This window comes from Nicotiana tomentosiformis, chromosome 11 (assembly GCF_000390325.3).
Source record: "Nicotiana tomentosiformis chromosome 11, ASM39032v3, whole genome shotgun sequence".
Taxonomy (NCBI): domain Eukaryota; kingdom Viridiplantae; phylum Streptophyta; class Magnoliopsida; order Solanales; family Solanaceae; genus Nicotiana; species Nicotiana tomentosiformis.
This window is the reverse complement of record NC_090822.1, coordinates 111745551-111763043: the sequence shown is the minus strand read 5'-3', so window position 1 is coordinate 111763043 and position 17493 is coordinate 111745551. Positions and strand designations below refer to the sequence as shown.

Sequence of the window (17493 nt, the reverse complement as noted above, 5' to 3'; positions counted from 1 at the left end):
TCCTTAGGAGTTCTCCCTGCATATTTACTTTTGAGACTACGAGGCGGTTCCTCGGGAGTTTTCCCTGCATATTTACTTTTGAGACTACGAGGCGGTTCCTCGGGAGTTCTCCCTATATATTTACTTTTGAGACTACGAGGCGGTACATCGGGAGTTCTCCCTGCATATTTATTTTAGGACTACGAGACGGTATCTCGGGAGATCCCCTTCTGTTTATCCTAGTGTGTTGCATTGTTATATCGCTGTATTTTTTTTTTTGTTAAATTCTGATCTCTTATTATACTGTTATATTTTTCTGCTTTATTTATTATATACCAGTGGGTCTGACCTGACCTTGTCACTACTCTACCGAGGTTAGACTTGGCACTTACTGGGTACCATTGTGGTGTATTCATGCTTCTCTTCTGCACATGTTTTTGTGTGCAGATCCAGGTGCTTCTTATCAGCCCCACTACTAGCTGAGAGTGCTTGCTGTTGTACGGAGATTTCAAGGTATATCTGCCGTGTCCGCAGACCTCGGAGTCCCCCTCTATTCTCTCCTATGTCATTTACCTTCTGTACTTCTTTTGTTAGACTCTAGTGTATAGAGATACTAATTTTCTTTTGTACCTTGTGACTTATGATGTTTCGGGTTTTGGGAAGACTGTATATTATAGAGTATTGGTTATTGCACATGCCGAGCGGCATTGTTATTAGTTATTTAGTTATCCACTGTTGTTAGTTGCCAAGTTTTACTTTCGTTTTTATTATATTACGCAATTTGTTAGGCTTACACGGAGGGAGTTTGGGTCGTGACAGCAAGTTAGTTTCTATATTTATTAATTTACCAATTAATGCTTATAATATAAATTTACCTTTAGTTTCCTTATAATTTTAATTTCCTTATAAGTGATAGGAGTGTGTAAATATATTTTATACTATCAAGATATATAACTTCAACTCGTCAAAAAATAACTCTCTTAGTTTTAAGAAATGCCATACAGTTTAGTAGAAACTTTAACTTGTTCTATTATATTTTGCTATGTCCTAAACCACCCATTTCAGCTTCCCTTCCACCAACTTAAGTTAAAAATCCTATTTGTTTTCTTTTTATCTATAAAAGTTAATAGTTATGCAGCACAAAAAGCAAAAGCCACATCTTTATATTAACATAAATCCTTGCACTTTGTGTATATTTGTGGATACTTGGACAGTGACCACAACATTTTCTAGTAAGACGACTTTAGGTGTTTTATATATGTTCCATTATTAAATTATATTATATTTAAAGTTTTTTCCCTTTCACCTTTTAGTTTTCTTTTTCTCCATTGGAGCTTTTAGATGGAAATGTCTTGCATAGGTTTTTTTTTTGTTGGGGTTTAAGCTATACTGCTATAGCTGCATAGATCTATTTTGTACATTGTGTATAAATGTGGAGTTCTGAATATACCTGTTAATCGGGTCGGGCTGACCCGTTTACAATCCGGTTCAGCCCGGGTCAGCCCGGTACTATAGCGTGAGGGGCGGGTTGGGACGGGTTGGGCGGGGAGCGGGTTTCAAAGGAACAGTTTTTTGATATCGGTGCACCGGAACCTGCTAAGCCCGTTAACAGATTTTTAACGGGCTACAGCCCGGTTCAACCCATTTTTTAACTTTTTTTTTGGACCGTTGCCAACGGTCAGATTAAATATTATAAATTATCCTACTATTGCAAATGGTTTAGTTCATATTGCTCAAATTTCTCTTTTACTGCATAATTTGAAGAAGAAAGACGGATATGCTTTTGTTGTTGAATCTATGCTAGATAAGTTTAAAAAATATTTCTACCTAGTTCCCCCTATTTACCTAATTGGTGCTATTTTAAACCCTTCTATCAAAATGACCACTTGTCGCTAATTAATCACTGCTTTATATTCTTATATGGATATTGGACCAACTGAAACTCCTGATATTGATACTTGTATTTCTGATCTACACAAATATTTAGAAATATTATATAATTATTATGCTAACATTGTTGATACTTCTTCTGTTGTAGATGCAAATATTTCTTTTTATATAGCAACGCTTTGGAAATTCTAGTGTGCTTCAGAGATTGGATAAGATCAGAACGGCGAAATCAAGGGCGTGACGAGGTAGATGAAGCGGAGGACCAAGAAATTAGAGATATAATGATTTATGGTTCTGATTCAACCAATGCCAGAAACCAAGAACCTCATATTGACATGGATGAATTTACAAAAATGATGCAAAACATGTGATGTACTATTTTTTTTTTATAATTGTTGTAAACTTTTAATTTGCAAGTTCAAAAATAACAAAATCAAAAAAGAACTTGCAACTTAATTTGAAGTATTATATATTATTCAATAAAAATATCAAATGAAAGTCTTCGGAGCTTGATCCTTACATATTGCCTATTGGTCTTATTAAATAATTTTTTGTAGCCACTTACTTTCAACTTTCAATTTTAAAATTATAAAATTCAAATTTTAAATTTAAAACTTTCAACTTCAAAGTTTAATTCTAAGCCTTAAAAGTTTGCAAACACTTAAGTATCAATAACATTGAATAAGAAAAATAAAATTTACTTTAAAAAAAAATGCACGGCCTGCTAACAGCCCTCTAAGTCCAAACCCGGATGGACAAAAAAACCCCGAAAAAGTACAGCCCGCTAACAGCCCACTAACAGCCCGTTAACTCATCCCGCTAACAGCCCGCAACGTTAAACGGACAGGCTAAGTTTTTTTGTGTCCAACCCGTCCCAGCCCGCCCGTTAAACACCCATGGTTCCCACAATGCTCCGTAAGAGTTAAGATGTTTTTATTTATTTTTCATTATTAAATTTTATTCTCTTTAAATTATTTTTTTCATTTAACTTTTATTTATTTTTTACTCTTTGAAATATCAAAAAATTATAGTGGTAAACTTAAGGCATTTTAAAGTGGTAATTAATTTATAATATATAAAGTTTAACTACTTTAATGTGACAAATAGTTTTATAAATTTATTATTATAATGCATAAAATTTAATAATCAAACGTGAAATGAACCCTATCCAAACCTCAAATAAAATATTGAAATACTAGTTTGAAGGTAAAAATTTCAACTGAAAGATCCATTTTCACTCACAAATTTTTACCTAAGTGAAATTCACTTCCAAGTTCCAAACAAAACTTCATATTCACAAAGTTCTTTTTTAGGTTTACCTTTTCCTTAAAACTTAAATCAATTACCATTGTCCAACCAAGACTCTTATCTATTGTAACGTAACTAATAACTAGTGGGAATGGCCAGTGCTGAGCCCGAGCCCAAACTTCATAAAAATAGCAGCTTATATTAATTTATAAAGAAAATAAATTACTTTCTATAAGGAGCGAACTTGCATTATGATCAATTATGTATTGAGATATATGAGTTGATTTGTTAAATATTATGGTCTCCAAGACGAAGAGCGTCGTGATATTAATTAGGAAAAGATGACATAGTTATATTAAACCCATCACAAATTGTTTCTTTATCTTATCACTTTAAATGATCCTTTGGATGGCAATAACTTTCTTTTGATTTAGTTGTATACGGGTAAAATCGAACTCGGGATTTGACCGAGCATCCAACATGATAGTGTGGATCGAAAGATGGTGATAAAATCCAGAGATCGGTTCCTATCTTGATGAATTAACTACCGGAACCACCAGACTTATCTTCGAGTTTATCGAGGTCATAACCGGTCCCGGTTATAATGGTCTCAAGGAACATATTGCCAGCTTATCCAACAAGGGTCCAAAATTCCTGCAACTAACCGGACATTACGGCAGAAATTACGGAACATACCAAAAAAGGGACCAACGGTCATCAAATCAAGGACCCTTTTACCTTTTGTAGAATAATAGAATAATACCTTAAAAGTAGGTTCCTCTAATATATAAAGGGGGCCTCACAATTCATGAAGGGAGGGTAACATACACTCATAAGTAATACATTACCGTTATTCTTTAAGTTCTTATTCTTTGGTATCTTGGTGTCGATCAAAGTACATTCCGCTTGAGGGTTGACAACTTTCCTAGGCTGAAATTATCCAATTCGTGTGGTTTGCTGATAATTTATCGTTATTTATTTCAATTGCTATCAAATTTATCGTTTAGTATCGAACTAATCCGCATATCCTTTAAATCACTAACAAATTCAATTGTTATCCGATTTTGAAGATAAATAGTTTGGTGCCTACCGTGGGGCTAAGGATAATAGCGGCTATTTGATACAAATCACCATAACACACTCCATTTTACACTTTCTCTTTGAAGTATTTCTAATTTCAGGTCAGGATCGGAATGTCAAACCCACAGTCTATCCCTTACATAAACACAGAATCCAGCCACCATGGCAGGAACAACAATGCATCACTCGGTAACGAGGCACTACCGGTCGATCTTGGTAGAATCCCGGTGGTGGTTCCCATCGACGCATGTTTGCATATGTCCATCGACACAAACCATCCTACCGACCCCGAAAACAGCGTGCACAGGGAAGTGCGTTCGATTGCCCAAACCATGCACGACGGCGAAAATGATAGGATCAAACTGCGTATGATCTTCGAAATGCTACCGGCTCAACAGACGGTGATAGCTCAATTGTAGAACTAAGGTCGAAAATCGAGCAGGAATGAACCCGAGCTTCCCCGGGAATCCATCCACAGGAACGAACCAATCTCGGAAAGAACGAGCGAGAGTGAATCGGGGACAAACCCCGAAATCATAAAATTGCTCGAAGAATTCACGGAACGGATAGAAACAGGGAAAAAGAAAATCGAAGCCAATGATAAAAAGGTGGAAGCCTATAATTCCAAGGTCGACCAAATCCCGGGAGCACCCCCAATACTGAAGAGCCTGGATTCCAAGAAATTTATTCAGAAACCTTTTCCCCCGAGCGCGGCTCCAAAGCCGATCCCCAAGAAGTTTCGCATGCCCGAGATTCCTAAGTACATAGGAACGACCGACCCAAATGAGCATGTGACCTCCTATACATGTGCCATCAAAGGGAACGACTTGGAGGATGATGAGATCGAGTCTGTCCTGTTGAAAAAATTCGGGGAAACCCTATCGAAAGGAGCTATTATATGGTATCACAACCTGCCTCTTAATTCTATTGACTCGTTTGCTATACTTGCAAATTCCTTCATAAAAGCACACGTCGGGGCTATAAAGGTCGAGACCAGGAAGTCAGGCCTTTTCAAAATAAAACAGAGGGATAACGAGATGCTAAGAGAATTCATATCCTGGTTCCAAATTGAACAAATTGATTTGCCCCCCCACGGTCGCGGATGATTCGACCATTCAGGCTTTCACCAAGGACTCAACATTCGAAGCTCGCTAGCTTCACGACAGTTGAAATAAAACTTGGTAGAATATCTAGCAATCACTTGGACCGATGTCCATAACCAGTATCAATAGAAAATCAGGGTCGATGATGACCAGCTTGGGACCCCTTCCAGATCCGTACACCCCGTCAGGATCATCGACCGAGTCAAGAGAGACACCGATCACGAACCTAGATCAAATCGAGATCGGTATCAACCATATAATAGGGACTGGAGAAGCAGTGGGTCCGGGCAAAACCCTATGAGAAATGAAAGAAGAAATGACCGAGGACAGAACAACTGAGGACTCATGAGAAAAAATAGTTTCGACAGGCCCATCGGGCCTAAAGAAGCACCGAGGCTATCAGAGTACAATTTTGGCATCGATGCCCATGCTATCGTGTCCGCCATCGGACACATCAAAGATACCAAATGGCCTCGACCTTTGCAATTCAATCCAGCCCAAAGGGATATTAACCTAATGTGTAAATATCACGGCACTCATGGTCACAAATGGAAGATTGCCGATAATTAAGGGAAGAGGTAGCCCTACTGTTCAATAACAGACATCTCCAAGAATTCCTCAGTGATCGGGCTAAGAGCCATTTTAGGAACATGGATTCTAATAAACGAATTGAACCAGAGGAACCTCAGCACATCATAAACATGATCATCGGTGGGGTCGATATCCCCCAGGGACCGATGCTGAAGCGCACCAAACTTTCCATCACAAGGGAGAAACATACTCGAGATTACCTACCGGAAGGAACCTTGTCATTCAAGGACAAAAACGCAGAGGTGATCGCACATCCCCACAATGATGCACTGGTAATATCGGTACTCATAAATAAATATCGAGTTAAACATGTGTTGATTGATCCAGGTAGCTCGGCCAACATCATCAGATCGAGGGTCGTGGAACAACTCGGCCTACAAGATCAGATCGTACCTGCAGTCCGAGGCCTAAACAGGTTCAATATGGCCTGTGAGACTACTAAAAGAGAAATAACATTATCGGTGAACGTCACCGGAACCATTCAAGAAGCCAAGTCCTATGTAATCGAAGGGGATATGAGATACAATGCTTTGCTCGGAAGGCCATGGATTCACAACATGAGAGTAATACCCTCGACATTACACCAGGTGCTGAAATTCCCGACACCCGAAGGAATCAAAACAATTTACAGGGAACAATCGGCCGCTAAGGAGATGTTCACTGTCAATGAGGTGATCTCGGCATCCACACTCTCGGTGTCTACGAGTCTGAATCCGATGGTCAAAAATGGGGCCAAATAGCATTCACCGATACCAACCTCGACAGAATCATAGGAGCAAGGGATAGACGAGGGCAACGACCATAGAGTCCCTAGGTCTTTCATATCCCCCAATGATTCCGACGCTATAAAATCAACGGTCGAGGAACTGGAGCAAGTTGTACTAAGTGAACACTTGCCCGATCAAAAGGTATACCTCAGCACGGGATTAAACCCCGAGCTCAGAAAAAAACTCATTCAATTTCTTATAGCTAACAAAGATTGTTTTTCTTGGTCCCACCTCGATATGACAGGGATACCGCCAGAAATAACCACTCATAAGCTAAGCTTGGATCCGAAGTTCTACCCGGTCAAGCAGAAGAGGAGGCCTTAATCCGAGGTCAAACATGCTTTCATCAAGGATGAGGTATCTAAACTTCTTAAAATAGGGTCCGTTCGGAAAGTTAAATACCCGAATTATTTAGCAAACGTAGTGGTAGTTCCTAAGAAAGGGGATAAATTAAGAATGTGTGTAGACTATAAAGATTTGAATAAAGCATGTCCTAAGGACTCCTTCCCTCTACCAACATCGATCGCATGATCGATGCCATAGATGGCCACGAGATTCTCAGTTTTCTCGATGCCTACTCCGGGTACAACCAAATACGGATGAACCCAGGTGATTAGGAAAAAACCTTCTTTATCACTAAATACGGCACATACTGCTGTAACGTAATGCCATTCGGGGTTAAAAAATGCCGGTGCCACTTACGAACGCCTAGTAAACCGGATGTTCGAAGAACAAATAGGAAAAACAATGGAGGTTTACATTGATGATATATTGGTTAAGTCCCTGCGAGCAGAGGACCGTTTAAAACACTTGCAGGAAACCTTCAATGTATTGCAAAAATAAAATATGAAGTTGAACCCAGAGAAGTGTGCGTTCGGAAATGGATCGGGTAAATTCCTCGGGTTCATAGTATCCAACTGGGGAATCAAGATCAACCCCGATAAGATCAAAGCCATCGAAGATATCATGGTCGTAGATAACGTAAAGGTCGTACAAAGGCTAACCATACGTGTAGCCATTATAGGGAGATTCATTTCGAGGTCCTCCGATAAGAGGCACCGATTCTTCTCATTATTGAAGAAAACGAATAACTTCTCATGGACTCCGGAATGCCAAAGGGCCTTGGAAGAGCTCAAGAGATATCTATCAAGACCGCCGCTGCTCCACACGCCGAAGATAGACGAACAGATATACCTATACTTAGCGGTCTCGGAGATAGCGGTAAGTGGAGTCCTGGTCCGGGAAGAAAAAGGTACGCAATTTCCAATTTACTATGTTAGCAGAACTTTAGGTGAGGCCGAAACTAGATACCCTCACCTAGACAAATTGGCGCTCGCGCGCCTCTAGGAAGTTGAAACCGTATTTTCAATGCCACCCCATACGTGTTGTGACTACTTACCCATTGAGAAATATAATGCATAAACCTGAACTCTCGGGACGGTTAGCCAAGTGGGTCATTGAGGTCAGTGGGTACGATATTGAATATCGGCCCCGAACCGCCATTAAATCTCAAATTCTGGCAGACTTTGTGGCCGATTTTACGCCGACGCTGGTACCCAAAGTTGAAAGAGAGTTATTATTGAACTCGGGGACTTCTTAGAGGATCTGGGCCCTTTTTACAGATGGCGCCTCGAACGCGAAGGGGTCCGGACTTGGCATCGTGTTAAAGCTACCAAAGGGCAATGTAGTTAGACAATCTATTAGAACTATAAAATTGACAAACAACGAGGCCGAATATGAGGCCATGATTGCAGGTCTCGAACTAGCCAAAAGCTTGGGGGCAGAGGTGATGGAAGCTAAGTGCGATTCCCTCCTTGTGGTAAACCATGTTAATGGGACGTTTGAGGTAAGAGAAGAACGAATGCAGAGATACCTGGATAAATTACATGAAACATTACACCGGTTCAAGGAATGGACTCTACAAAATGTGCCTCATGATCAAAACAACGAGGTCGATGCCTTCGCTAATTTGGGATCATCGGTAGAAGACAATGAGCTCAATTTAGGGGCAGTCGTACAACTAATGAGGTCGGTAGTCGAAGAGGGCCATGCTGAAATAAACTCAATGAGCCTAATATGGGATTGGAGAAACAAATAAATAGAATACCCGAAAATTGGAAAATTTCCCCCGGATCCAAAAGAATTGAGGGCCCTACGTACGAAGGCAGCCCGATTTAGTTTGTCCGAGGATGTAATCTTAGTCAGAAGAATGCTCTATGGCCCAATCGCGATATCTTTAGGACCGGGAGATACCAAGTACGTTCTAAGGGAAATTCACGAAGGCACCTGTGGAAATCATTCAGGTACCGAAGCATTGGTCCGTAAAATAATCAGGGCCGGTTACTACTGGATCGACATGAAAAAAGATGCGAAGGAATTCGTACGAAGATGTGATGAGTGCCAAAGGCATGCTCCGATGATTCATTGAGCCGAAGAGCTCCTGCATTCGGTCTTGTCACCGTGGCCATTCATGAAATGGGGGATGGACATCGTTGGCCCGCTTCCACGAGCACCCGGTAAGGCCCAATTTATTTTATTTATGACTAACTATTTTTCTAAATGGGTGGAATCCTTGGCATATGAGAAGTTCAGGGAGAAGGAAGTCATCGATTTTATCTAGGACCATATCATATGTCGGTTCGGAATACCGACCGAGATCGTATGAGATAATGGGAAACAGTTCATTGGCAGCAAAGTAAGCAAGTTTCTCGAAGACCATAAGATCAAAAGGATCTTATCAACTCCCTACCACCCTAGTGGGAATGGACAAGCAGAATCCACTAATAAAACCATAATCCAAAACCTCAAAAAGAGGTTGATCGACGCCAAAAGAAAATGGAAGGAGATCGTGCCCGAAGTCCTGTGGGCATATTGTATGACTTCAAAATCTAGTATCAGGGCAACCCTATTCTCACTGGTTTACGATGCCAAATCTCTGATATCGGTCGAAGTCGGAGAACCGAGTCTCAGGTTTCGATATGCTATCGAAGAAACAAATAACGAGACCTAGAACACGAGTCTGGAACTACTAGACGAAAGGCGTGAGGTCACCCTCGTCCGAATGGCAGCCCAAAAACAACAAATCGAGAGATATTACAATCGAAGCGCCAACTTTCGACACTTTAATATCAGGGATTTGGTACTAATAAAGATCACGCCAAACACTCGGAATCCGAGCGAAGGAAAACTGGGACTGAATTAGGAGGGTACGTATCAAATTATCGAGGTTATCGGGAAAGGGTTATACAAACTCGGAACAATGAACGGTGAACAATTGCCGAACAACTGGAACATAACCTACTTGAAGCGATATTACTGCTAAGGTACGACCCCGATCACCTTCTTTTACTCAGCTACATTTTTGACTAACACTTGTAGGTACCCAACACAATTCTTTAGGCCTGAAAGCACACGTTACACTCTTTTTCTCTTAATCCGTTTTTGTCCCAAATGGGTTTTCCGGCAAGGTTTTTAACGAGGCAACAGTGAAATCGTGCTAACTTAGAATCAAAGTCAACAATATTCGAGGCTTATCTACGACAAACCCCGAACACCGGGGGCATAATCCGGGGGAAATGATTTTTGATTCTTGTGCTCGAACAATCTAGGCTCGGTCAATAAGATTCTCTGTAAAGGCCAAACGGTAGATTGAACCATGCCCACATAGATCACCCGAGCCCGGTCATAAAATACAAGTTTAACTTTGTATACTACACATAAAATTGAAAGGAAACCTATTCTTTTTGGATAAAAGTTCCTGTCCTTTCAAAGATTTTTCATTTGGTTCCCCGAAGACATCGAACCTAAGAGCCACTTCACTTGGGGACTGCCACCTAAGGCATTGCCTAAATTAAAAGGCTATGGCCATTCCGGGATATCAAATCCCGAGGGCACAAAGCTTATTTGGTATTTCCCAAATTAAATGGCTACGGCCATTTCGGGATATAAAAGCTCGAGGGTACGAAACCTATTTGGCTTTGCCCGAATTAAAAGGCTACGGCCATTCCGTGTTATAAAAGCTCGAGGGCACAAAACTTATTTGGCATTGCCTAAACTAAAAGGCTACGGCCATTCCGGGATATAAAAGCCAGAGGGCACAAAGCTTATTTGGCATTGCCCAAATTAAAAGGCTACGGCCATTCCGGGATATAAAAGCATGAGGGCACGAAGCCTATTTGGCGTTGCCCGAATTAAAAAGCTACGGCCATTCCGGGATATAAAAGCTTGAGGGCACGAAGCCTATTTGGCGTTGCCTGAATTAAAAGATACAACCATCTCGGGATAATGAAACTCGAGGGCACAAAGCTTATTTGTCATTGCCCAAACTAAAAAGGCTACGGCTATTCCGGGATATAAAAGCCCGAGGGCACAAAACTTATTTGGCATTGCCTGAATTAAAAGGCTATGGCCATTCCGGGATATAAAACCCCGAGGGCACGAAGCCTATTTGGCGTTGCCCGAACTAAAAGGCTACGGCCATTCTGGGATATTGAAACCCAAGGGCAAGAAGCTTATTTGAAATTGCCCGAACTCGAAAAAGCTACAGCTAACCCCGTTCGGGGGTTGTTATCTAAGGCAAGTCCAGATAACTCGAGGTGTCAAACCCATTGGGCAACACCCGAACTAAAAGGCTACAACTATATTAAAATGGCTCGGAGACGTCCGAAGCCCGTAATAAAAGGTACCTTCAGCAAAATTACAATCTAAGGAATCATATGTACTTTGGGAAAAATTTCCGGTCACACCGAATTTACACATTGCCTTAAGAAAAATCAAAGGCAAGGCTAGTTCAAAACCCCGAACAGGACCTAACTATTTAATGCTAAGGTATTTCAATTTTTGCAGAACATAAAGAGAAATACAAAGAAAAAACTCAAGAATTATCGAAAAACTTGTATTATATATACGGTCTTTACAAAGGCATAACAAGCCTTGACAAAAAGTACAAAATAAAAAAAAGAAAAAAACAAAATCAAACAGAAGCAGCCTGATCTTGGCCAGAGCCCGCCTCGTCACCGGGATCCCCGGGGTCTTCTCCATCCTCGGACCTACTTGAGTCCTCAGAATCTTCCTCCTCAAGATAGGCCAACTTCCTGGCCTCGGCTTCAAGCACCTTGACATTCTCAGTCTCTGCAGATAAATCAAAACCCCAAGCGTGAACTTCCTCGAGGGCCTCCCTTCGGGATTTCCACTTAATATGCTCGACTATATTTTTTACAAGGTCCTGAGCTGCCTCGGCATCGGCCTTGTATTGGGCCACCATTTCATCAACTTCAACTTTGACCACACTGACCTCTGACTTGGCCGTTCTAAGCTCATTGGCCAGACTTTCTCGATTTGAGATAGCCGAACCAAACCGGGATCAGAGCTCCTCAACCTTTTTGGTCTGAACCTCGGCCCTCTCCTTTGCCGCTCTAAGATGGATTTCAGCCGAAGTTAGTTATGCCCAAGCATCCTTTTTCTCCGAGGCCAGACGATCTATTCTGCCTCTCCATTCATCGATCTCAACTTTAACTATATCCAATTCAGCTCGGAGCTGGTCAATCCGATCGAGTTTTTGCTGGACCTATAGATTTTGACCATCAGTCACCGAATCTAGTTCATCATCACTAATCTCAAAAAATTTTGCCTGCTCGGTCAGGTCAGCATGTTCCTTCCGAGCAACCTCCAGCTTAGCCTGGAGGCTCTTAGCCTCCCCTTCGAACTGCTCGCTAAGAAGTTTAAAGGCGTCTCTCTTCTCAGTGAGTTCTTGAACTTCAGCTTCGAGTTGTTTCAGCTCTTCTCGGTACCTTAAAAAGGTCTCATGATGAAGCATCGATGCCTACAAGCACGAAGAAAATGTCAAGTTATTTATGAAATAACCTAAGTACAAAATTAAAAATTATCAAGGAAAATATGATGATTGCCTGGTTAAGTGCCTGTTGCGCTTCGTTGAATAAGCAAGGTTCCTCCACTCATTCATCTTGGCATGGTCATCCTCGGTCACCAGACACCGAAGATAACTGGCCACCCCTACAGGGGCGGAAAGAACCCGGGCGTCATCCGGAAGGGAAATAACAATGGTACATTTCTGATCGGGATATGCACTCGGGGCAGGGAATCGGTCAACCAATTTCGGCTCAGGGAAGGCCCACTTGCTTCAGAGGGTGAGCTCTTCCTCGGTATCTCTAAATCACCAAATCCGATGGCGTCCTCCGTGGTCGTCGAGTCCAAGCCGTCGAAAAAACTGCGGAAGGGGTCGTTCGCTCTATGGCCCCCCTCAATGTTGCGTTCTTTTGTACTTAGGCCTCGTTGAACATTGACTCTGTGAATAAGGATGACTCAACAATCTTTATCGGGCCAAGTGCTTCCTACGGGACTTTGCCCGTATCTCGGAAAGCTTCAGTTCCTGTCTCCACCTCGCCCTCCCCGACTTGATGAAGATCGTCCTCGCCTCCCCCTAGTTCGGAGGCTCCTTGCCCTTCGAGCTGCGACTGCATACTGGCCACCAGATCGAAGGCTTCCCCTTCCCCCTCGGACTCATCCCTTAATCGATAGAGTGAGTCCGAAGACAGTGCTCGAGCACTAGCGCTTTCCTTGAGTTTACACGCTAATCTTTTCCTTGACTTCTTCTTCTCAGGGATCGGAGAACTCGGAGCCCTTTTTCTTTTCTTCTCTTTATCCTACCCCGAAGCAGGGGGCTCAGTGAAGATATCATCATTATCAGATGGAGGCCTCATCTCAACATCTTTTGGTTCTGCAAAAAAGAAGTAAAGCAAGTCAGAAATTGGTAGCGCGAAAGGGAAATCAATTGTCACTTGAGAAAAATCTCACCATGGGAACGGGCCTTCCATCGGCCCTTCGAAAGATCCACTCCTTGAGTTGAGGAACTGCATCCAGGATCCGAGTGACAACTGTACCACCACAAAATACTAATGAGAATAGAGGAAAAGAAAGAGCAATGAATAAATCTTAAAAGTAAGATTATACTTACGTGACATGTTCCACTTCTCAGGAAATGACATATACTCGACTGGGATCAAATCCGAGGTCTTCACTCAGACGAATCGGCCTAACCAGCCTCGATCACGATCTTTATCAATGCTCGAGAATAGAGCCTTACTGGCCCGACGGTCAAGCTTGATTAATTCCCCTCGATAGATTTGGGGACTATATAAGCACATGAGATGGTCGATGGTGAAGGAATACCCCTCGATCTTGTTATCTGATTTGGTAAACATTAGTCTTAGAAACTTGGATATATAACAGAGTGAAGAAAATAAATTCAAGCCAAAAAAGAGGTCGTATTTACTGCTAGTCTTTCAACACACTATTTACATCAGTTACAAGACCAATATCTTTTACCGGCTAACAAAAATATAAATGTATATGCCAGTAAGTTACACAAAGTGAACTGCGTTGTCCATATTTTCTGCAATATTGGAAACAAAAGGACGTCAGTAACAATAAGTGGCAACATATTTGGTAGTTGAAAAAAGTAGGGAGTTGTTCTTTACATTACCTGTCAAACACAAGCTAGCGACCTTTAAACACATATGTACATAGCATGAGAAGATGTATATACATGTATTTTACAGAGTTATAACACCCTGCCAACAAAAACAGACGTAAGATCTATAATGGTGCCTTTTTTCGTCAACCAAAAATAATTCCATCAGTGAACGACAGTTTATATTTAAAAATATATTACATAATCTTAGTCAGTTACTCCAATTCAAGGGAAATAACAGTGCAAGTAGAAAGTATAAATCAAATTCAAGCACAAGAATGTCTTAGAAAACCTGTACAGATAAAGTAGTACTACTTTATAAGTAAGTTTTTATCAGGAATAAAAAGCATAACAATACTGAATTGGACAAAATAAGTTATCCAATGCATCAATTTTGCAATATATTATCATAATAACTTAGAGAATTCTTTTCTAGGCATGAACAGTAGAACATTATTGATGTTTGATGAAAGGTAGTGCACTTGAAATTTAGCTAATAATGGATTGTCAACATTATCAACACAATAATGTTTGCCAATCACCAGGTATATTAGGAGTCGCATAAAACTATTGCTTTCTCTGTCTTTTCTTTTTTGATTGGCTGCGGGACGGGGTTCTTTGAAGAGGATGAATGTGAGCGAATTAGAGCTAATCAATGAATAAAAGATGGAATGGAATATGCAATAGTTTTTTTTTTTTAAATATTATATTTAAAGTTTCTTTTGAGTTGTTTGTGCTTCAACTATAATCTTCTACTCCTACATCATAAATCAAAAAATTTATTCTCGAACATGAATAACAAGCTCCTAAAAGTTTATCACTTTTAAGTATGATGTACAAAACATTTTTTATTTCTTAGAAGTCAACCAGTGTTAGTGAGCATTGTTTTTCTTAGAAGAAACTCTTCATGTAAACAATACAAAGATAAAGCCGCAGCTCACACATTATGAATAAATAGAATAGCAGTAATTGAAAAAGAAAAATTGTCAATTCGAACAAGAGTTCGGCAAAAGTTGAGAGTGGACATCAATGAAATTAAAACTGATTCGATATTAAATAATGACAAATAATAGTATGATGGGATATTTTCAATGTAACACTATCAAATTGATTGCCCTCTACTAGTAACTCATATTGCTAAAAATGGACAACTGAACATAAAGTTAACCTGAACAGTATACATTTCTGTAGTCTAAAAGTATTAACGCAATTAGATTTGGGAAGCCAATGAGATATGTTTCTTATCCTCAATTATAGTAAGACCAATATAGCTTTTAATCCAATGAGTTTTTGAAAAATTTTAAGATGTTGGAAAGAAAATTGGGAAATGAATGAATAATCTCGGTTTGTTGGAATATGCCTTTTTTTAATATATATTTAAATTTTCTTTGAGTTGTTTTTCTATTTACTAATTCCTACAGTGGTGCAATTCACTAATGATCTTACTAAATAATCTCTATTTGTGTTCTTTTCTTGTTTCTTTTGTTTTGCTAGAAAAGTGCTAATCTAAGTTTATAATGGTGTACCTACTCAACAAAATTTTATGATTGTGTTAACTGAAATGCCTATATATAAGAATTATATGTTCTCTCTGTTGGTACAAATAGACATGAATTTAGATATTGGGCTAAGGGTATTCATAAAAACCCGAAAAATCGAACCAAAGCGAAAACCAAATCAAACTAAACCGACAAAAAAACCCGATACTTTTTGGTTTGGTTTGATTTTGGTTTTAAATTTTAAAAACCGATCAAATTTGGTTTGGTTTTAGTTTTAATCAAAAAATAATCGAAAAAATCCGAACCAAACCGACTATAGAAGTAGCTATTTCAAATTTATTATTACACCTATATATATATATGTATATTTTTGTACAAAGTTTTATGGTATATATTAATCGTTTTTACTTTTAGTACAGTTCTTTGTATTTACATTCTAGTTTGATTGATAGTTTTCTTTTGCTAAGTATATGAATCTATTTTATGTTAAAATAATCTATTTTTAATTGAGTCCTTAAATTATTCATCACTATTTGATTCAATTATCATCAATATATCTTTTAAATGATAGATTTCTCAAAGGGTAATCGATTTGATAGTGTTACATTTAAAATGTAGCCGCCGGAATATGTGTTTGGTAGTGTATGTCTCATATTTAACAAAAAACCGATAAAATCGAAAAACCGACAAAATCCGACATAAAACGAATCGATAAAAAACTAACTTAATTAGTTTGGTTTGGTTCTAATATTTGAAAAATTGACTTACTTGGTTTAGTTTCTTTTTAGGGAAAAATCGATCCAAACCGAATCATTAACACCCATAATTGTTGCAGCTCGAAGGCTAAATTAGTTTCTCGCAAGTTATATATGATGAAGTTGGATACTAACTCAAGTAACTTACATGTCGAAGGTACTAAGGAGAACATGAGGCTGCAAATTTTTTGTTTCAGTGCTAATGACGACATTGTTATATTTGTTTCTATTCAATTTTTTTCCCTTGTATTTTTTGTTTTCCAAGTTAGAAAGAATAATAAGGTGAGAATTGTCGAATTTGCTCGCACAAGAATAGTTTACTACAATAACTTTTATTTTTTCTTGCGAGGGATCTCCGGCTGAAGTAACTCAAGGTTCGAAGGTAACATGAGAGTTTAAAGTTTTGTTTCAATTTTGATGACATCATTGTTGCATCTATTTTTATTTGAGTTTTGTTTGAGTTATTTGTTTTTCATGTTAAAAAGAGTAATGAAAAAGTAGAGATAGGGTTTATTAACCTTTATTTTTTCTTAGGGGGTTCTTGTAACGATCCGACCGTTCGTTTTGAGTATTACAATCATGTTTCTACACTTAGTGCTCGATTTATGCTTTATGGTTGTTATGTGACTCGTTGGGATGATTGATTCGGGTCCGGTGAGGTTTTGGAATGAATTGAAATACTTAGTTCCAATGTTTAAAGATTAAGTTAAAATAGTGATTGGATGTTGACTTATGTGTAAAAGACTGCAGAATGGAGTTTTGATAATTCCAATAGCTCTGTATGGTGATTTTGGATTTAAGAGCATGTCCGAAAAATTATTTGGAAATCCGTAGTGAAATTTGGTTTGAAATGACGAAAATTAAATTTTTGGAAAGTTTGACTGGGGAGTTGACTTTTTGATATTGGGATCGGAATCCAATTCTGAAAATTTGTATAGGTACGTTATGTCATTTATGACTTGTGTGCATAATTTGAGGTTAATCAGACGTGATTTGATAGGTTTCGAAGTTAGAATTTCTTAGTTTTATTAAACTTGAATTGGGTATGATTCATGGTTCTAGCATTGTTTGATGTAATTTGAAGTTTCGACT

The 17493-nt window shown here is 39.3% G+C and overlaps 1 long non-coding RNA gene across 1 annotated transcript; it reads right to left on the bottom strand.

Moving 5' to 3' along the window:
* Nucleotides 1–13919: 13919 nt before the first annotated feature.
* Nucleotides 13920–16939, bottom strand: LOC108946752 (uncharacterized). The gene is made up of 3 exons (XR_004509520.2): nt 16920–16939; nt 14160–14247; nt 13920–14069 (listed from the first exon to the last, which is right to left on the bottom strand). It is a non-coding gene; the product is annotated as an uncharacterized lncRNA (long non-coding RNA).
* Nucleotides 16940–17493: the final 554 nt, after the last annotated feature.